This window comes from Talpa europaea (assembly GCF_964194135.1).
Source record: "Talpa europaea genome assembly, chromosome: 8".
In the NCBI taxonomy this organism is placed as follows: Eukaryota; Metazoa; Chordata; class Mammalia; order Eulipotyphla; family Talpidae; genus Talpa; species Talpa europaea.
This window is the reverse complement of record NC_140075.1, coordinates 33918052-33924463: the sequence shown is the minus strand read 5'-3', so window position 1 is coordinate 33924463 and position 6412 is coordinate 33918052.

Below are 6412 nucleotides of genomic sequence, written 5' to 3'. Positions count from 1 at the left end.
CCTAAGGGCCTCCCCTGGTGGCGCATCGGTTGAGCGCTGGGTTGCGAAGCTGCCCGCAGCCTCTGCATCCTGGTTCAATCCCCCGCTGCCAGGCAAGGGTCCCACATGGTGTGCAGACCTCTCCTGCCGCCCGCTGCTCCCCTCAGCAGTGTATTTCTCGTCAGTCTGCCTGTTCTACTCCCCACTCTGGCTCTGGTGAATTCTCTCACCCTCCTGCTCTTCTGACTGTACCCAGTGCTTGTATAAATAAATAAAAATAAATCTTTAAAAAAAAAAAAGGGAAACTCCTTTAAAAAAATAAAATAAAAGGCACTTAAGAATTAATCTAGCTCCCATTAAAGCATGAACACCTTTTCTTTTTTTTTTTTCTTAAAGAGGCATGTATTTTATTTATTTGTTTGTTTGTTTGTTTATACATGCACTGGGTACAGTCAGAAGCGGGGGAGGGTAAGAGAATTCACCAGAGCCAGAGCGGGGAGCAGAGCAGGCAGAAGGACCCAAGTACACTGCTGAGGGGAGCAGCCAGCGGCAGGAAAGGTCTGCGCACCATGTGGGACCCTCCTCCGGTGCCCGGGGAGCAGCCGGGGATCGAACCTGGCGCCGCAGAGGCCGCGGGGGAGCTTCGCAACCCAGCGCTCAACCACTGCGCCACCTGGGAGGCCCAGGAACACCTTTTCAAACAACACAGATGGACTATCTGGCTGATATTTTTAGCACTCATCAATGGATTTTGTTTGCAGTAATTATTATTATGGTACTTGATTTCTCTCGTTCCTTCTACATTTATTAATTGTAATTCCTTTGTAAACAATTATTTCTTGGGCCTCCCTGGTGGTGCAAGGGATTAAGACGCAACCTATGAAGCAGTCTGCAGCCACTGCAGCATGAGTTCAATCCCAGGCCAGGAACCTACCCACATAGCACAGCAGACCTCTCCTGTCTCACCCACTGCTCCCCTCAGCAGTGTGTTTCAGTCATTCTGCCTGTTCTGTTCCCCACTCTATCTCTGGTGAATCCTCTTACACACACACCCCCACCACCTCTGGCCTGTATGCCAGTTCTTGTGTGCATAAATAGATAAATAGATAAATCATTAAAAAAAAATCTCTTCTTGTGTATATGTGGCACATATACACAATGGACTAATACTCAGCAATCAAAAAAGATAAACTCGGGCCTCCCCGGTGGCGGAGCGGTTGAGCGCTGGGTTGTGAAGCTGCCCGCGGCCTCTGCGGCGCCGGTTCGATCCCCGGCTGCTCCCCGGCCACCAGAGGAGGGTCCCACATGGCGCGCAGACCTCTCCTGCCACCCACTGCTCCCCTCAGCAGTGTATTTCGGTCCTTCTGCATGCTCTGCTCCCTGCTCTGGCAATGGTGAATTCTCTCACCCTCCCGCGCTTCTGACTATACCCAGTGCATGTATGAACAAAAACAAACAAACAAATAAATAAATAAATAAAACATGCCTCTATTAAAAAAAAAAAAAAAGAGGGCCTCCCTGGTGGCACAGCGGTTGAGCGCTGGGTTGCGAAGCTGCCTGCAGCCTATGCAGCACTGGTTCGATTCCCGGCCCTGGGCGAGGGTCCCACATGGCACGCAGACCTCTCCTGCCATGCCCGCTGCTCCCCTCAGCAGTGTATTCCGTCAGTCTGCCTGTTCTGTTCCCCGCTCTGGCTCTGGTGAATTCTCTCACCCTCCCGTGCTTCTGACTGTACCCAGTGCTTGTGTAAATAAATAAATAAATAAGTCTTTTAAAATAAATAAATAAATAAATAAGAAGATAAACTCATGCAATTTTCAGCAACATGGATGAAGCTGGAAGGGATCATGCTCAGCAAAATAAGCCAGAAAGAAAAGGAAAAATACCAGATGGTCTCACTCATAGCAGTAATTTAGAAAACCTAAATAAGGGACCAGGAAAAAACCTAATTATAATAAAGTAAAAATCAAAATCAACAAACAACTGTAAACCAGAGACACACTACGGGGGATGGAGGGGAGGAAGGATTAGGATCAAAACAAGGGGTGGTGGGCTTCCCCGGTGGCGCAGCGGTTGGGCGCTGGGTTGCGAAGCTGCCCGCAGCCTCTGCAGAGCCGGTTCCATCCCCAGCTGCTCCCCGGCCACTGGAGGAGGGTCCCACATGGCGCGCAGACCTCTCCTGCCGCCCGCTGCTCCCCTCAGCAGTGTACTTTGGTCCTTCTGCCTGCTCTGCTCCCCGCTCTGGCTCTGGTGAATTCTCTCAGCCTCCCACGCTTCTGACTGTACCCAGTGCTTGTGTGTATAAATAAATAAATAAATCTTAAAAAAAAAAAAATTAAAAAAAAAAAAACAAGGGGTGGGTGGGAATTGTATGGGGACTATAACCAAGATGAAAATGCATACATTGTGCAAAAATGAAAAATGATGTAAAAAATATTTAAAATAAAAAAGAATAAAAAAATAAAAGTGATGAAGAGAAGAAATCAAAAATAAAAAAAAAAGATTTATCTTTTCTTGGGCCTCCCTGGTGGTGGAGGGGTTAAAGACAGCACTACGCTCCTGGCTGGCCAGGGAGCTACCCACATGGTGTAGCAGACCTCTCCTGTCTTACCCGCTGCTCCCCTCGGCAATGTATTTCAGTCAGTCTGCCTGTTCTGTTCCCTACTCTGTCTCTGGTGAATCCTCTCACCCCCTGTACTTCTGGTCTAAACCCCAGTTCTTGTATTCATAAATAAATAAATCTTTAGGTCCTCCCCAGAGGCGCAGCGAGTTGAGCGTAGTGCTTTGAAGCTGTCCGCAGCCTCTGCAGTGCAGGTTCGATTCCCAGCCAAGGAGAGTCCCACATGGCGTGGCAGACCTCTCCTGTTGCACCCACTGCTCCCCTAAGCAGTGTATTTCGGTCGTCTGATGGTTCTGCTCCCCACTCTGTCTCTGGTGAATCCTCTCACCCTCCTGTGCCTCTGGCCTATACCCCAGTTCTTGTATAAAAATAAATAAATCTTTAAAACAGTAAATAAATAAATCTTTTAAAAAATAAGAATTGTCTCTTCTCTGAGGTGAAAGATTGGCAGCAGCAAGCTCATCACCATGGTAGAACTCTGACCTCTGATAACTTGGGCCAAAAATGAGTGGGATGGAATGAATTATTTAACAAATCCTTTGTTTAATAATATGTATCAGGGGCCTCCCTGGTGGTGCAGGGGTTAAAGTCTCAACGCTATCACACTTTTGCCAGCCACTGCAGCCTGGCTAGGAGCTAACCCACTGTCTCAGCCCACTGTTCCCCTCAGCAGTGTATTTCAGTAGATCTGCCTGTTCTGCTCCCTACTCTGTCTCTGGTGAATCCTCTCACCCCCGCACTTCTGACCCACACCCCAGTTCTTGTGTGCATAAATAAATAAATCTTAAAAAAAAAATAACGTAACAGTAACTATGTTAGGCACCTCAGATACAACAGGGTTAGATCTTAATGTCTAATCTAGTGTGAGACAGAACTTATGTTTCTGGGGCCTCCCTGGTGGCACCAGGGTTTAAGCACAGCATTGTGAAGCTATTGCAGCCTATGCAACAGGAGTTCGATCTGCCGGCCAGCCTGGGAGCTACCCACATGGCACAGCAGACCTCTCCTGTCTTGCCCGCTGCCCCCCCCAGCAGTGTATTTCAGTCAGTCTGCCTGTTCTGTTCCCCACTCTGTCTCTGTTGATTCCTCTCATCCCCTGCACCTCTGACCTGTACCCCAGTTCTTGTATGCATAAATAAATCAATCTTTAAAAAAAATTAATAAAGAACTTATGTTTCTGGTTTGAAGATTAGGCACATTCCTCCAAATACCAGATGACTCCAAAAAGCCTTTGTAGGACTAAATAAAAATACTCTTTCTGACTGACTTGTTAATCACTCTGTTGGAGAACAAGCTAGATCTATTCTCCTCAACTCTCTTATTTTCAAATAATTAATACAGAGCTACTCAAATAATAATAGTTGTAATATTTAGTGAGTGTTTTTTTTTTTGTACCAGTGCCTAGAACATGATGGGTGCTTGGTCTTTGTTGAATGAATGCCAGACAGTGTGCTCAGTACTTCAAATGCATTATCTAATTTCATCCTCACCTAACTCTCTATTAATATTTCTCCTTTTAACAGAAAACAACACTAACACAGGAAAGCTTTGAAATTGCCCTGGACACACAGAGAGTAAATATTAGAATTATAGTTGGAACTCAGCCATCTCATTTTTACTACCCCATTAGCCTAAATAAATAAATAAATAAAGGGAATTTATTATGTGCATTATTACAGAAGGACAGAAGTTCATGTGGATTGCATGATGAGCTAGAGCCAGGAACTAGAAATATACTAGGTTGTATTCTTTAATATTTCTCTCAGTTTTTCAGAGCAGATGTGATACTTTTGGTAGGCAAAGGAAAGTTTTGGCAAAGTGATGCAATAGATAACTTAATTTTCCCAAGCTTGTGACTCACCTTGGAAAATCCCCACACTGCCCTCAACTCCTTTGGTAGCCTGGGTTAAGTCATTCCGTTTCTTTGAATCTCAGTTTCCTTATCTATAAAATGAGAAGTTTTTACCAGAGAATTCCTTAGGTCCCTTCCTGCTCTAAAATCCTGTGATCTGTGGCCTCCCTGGTGGCACACGGGGTTAAGACACATCCAGTGGGGCTGTCTGCAGCCACTGCAGCACGAGTTGGATCACTGGCCTGGATCATCGGCCGGGGAACTGCTCACATGGTGCAGTTGACCTCTACTGACTCGCCTGCTGCTCCCCTCAGCAGTGTATTTCCATCAATCTGCCTGTTCCCCATTCTGTCTCTGGTGAATCCTTTCACCCCCCGTGCCTCTGGCCTGTACCCCAGTTCTTATATGCATAAATAAATAAATCTTTAAAAAAAAATAAAACAATAAAATCCTGTGATCTTAGTGAACTATGTAGGACTGAAGTGCATTAATAATGGATTTGAATGGGTGGGTTTGGGAGATCGAATAGAGGAGAATTCTAAGGAAAGAGGGACAGAATAATGATTTGAGTGCAACCTCAGTGCTGAGTTACTCTTCAGCACTGGTGTCAGGTAAAAGTCTTAGAGGGGCCTCCCTGGTGGCTCAGGCGATTGAGTGCAGCGCTGTGAAGCTGACTGTAGCCTCTGCAGTGGGGATTCGATCCCAGCAAGGCCAGGGAGCTACCCACATGGCACAGCAGACCTATCTTGCCCACTGCTCCCCTCAGCAGTGTACTTCAATCTGCCTGTTCTGCTCCCCACTCTGTCTCTGGTGAATCCTCTCATCCTCCCTCACATCTGGCCTGTACCCTGGTTCCTGTATGCATGAGTAAATAAATCTTTAAAATAAAATAAAATAATAAAAGTCTTCGGGGATACATAAACAGGGGGCAAAGGAGACTTCTGACCCAACTAGATTTATTTTTATTTTACCTGGGATCTTTGTGTTCTGTGAGCAGTTCCCTCTCTCTCTTCCTCCCTCTCTCTCCTCTCTCTATTTCATTGTACACACACACATACCATGTGTGAGAAGTGGGGGGAGTAGCCCCCTTTGGCAGTGATTTACTCTGGTTTATTTTATTTTATTTTATTTTAAGATTTATTTATTTTTATACAAGAGCTGGGGTACAGGCCAGAGGTGCGGGAAGGTGAGAGGACTCACCAGAGACAGAGTGGGGAGCAGAACAAGCAGACTGATGAAATACACTGCTGAGGGGAGCAGCGGGAGCGACAGGAGAGGTCTGCTGCACCATATGGGAATCTCCCTGTCTGGCCGGGAATCGAACCCACACTGCAGAGGCTGCGGACAGCTTCAAAGCGCTGCGCTCAACCCTGTGCCACTGGGGAGGCCTGGTTTATTTTATTAACTCAGATTTTTCTATAGGGCTTTCATGTAGGCTTTGGGAAGAGAGCCAGAGGGAAAACCCAAGCATTTGAATGATCTAATGAGCAAGTCATTCCTTTCTGGGTCTATTTCCTGTTTACAAGGTGAAAAGTTTGGTCTATATGATCTCTGTACTGCCCAGCTCTTAACATTTTATGGTACTGAGTACAGCATAGACCTTTGTTTTCATTTCCCTTTCCTGTTTACATCTGGCTTCCCAATGCCTTTCTCCTGGGGTCCCTTTTATTCCTGATTCCTTCAAATCCTAATTACTTTTTAGCTCCTTTGTGTTCTCATTGTTTTCTTGTATTTTTCTGCAGACCCTCAGATTACACCCCTGGTTTCTACCTCTCCATGAATGCCTATACCTATCTGCATCCTGGCTGCTAGCTGAACCTCTCTCCTTGGGTTCCTCAAAGGGCCCCCTTGGGATCCTCTATCATTCATCCCTCTCACAGAAGCACACCTTTCTCCAAAGCCAAAGGATCATGTATTCAGTGGCTCAGGTGACAAACCTGCTGTCAGGTTACAGATATTAT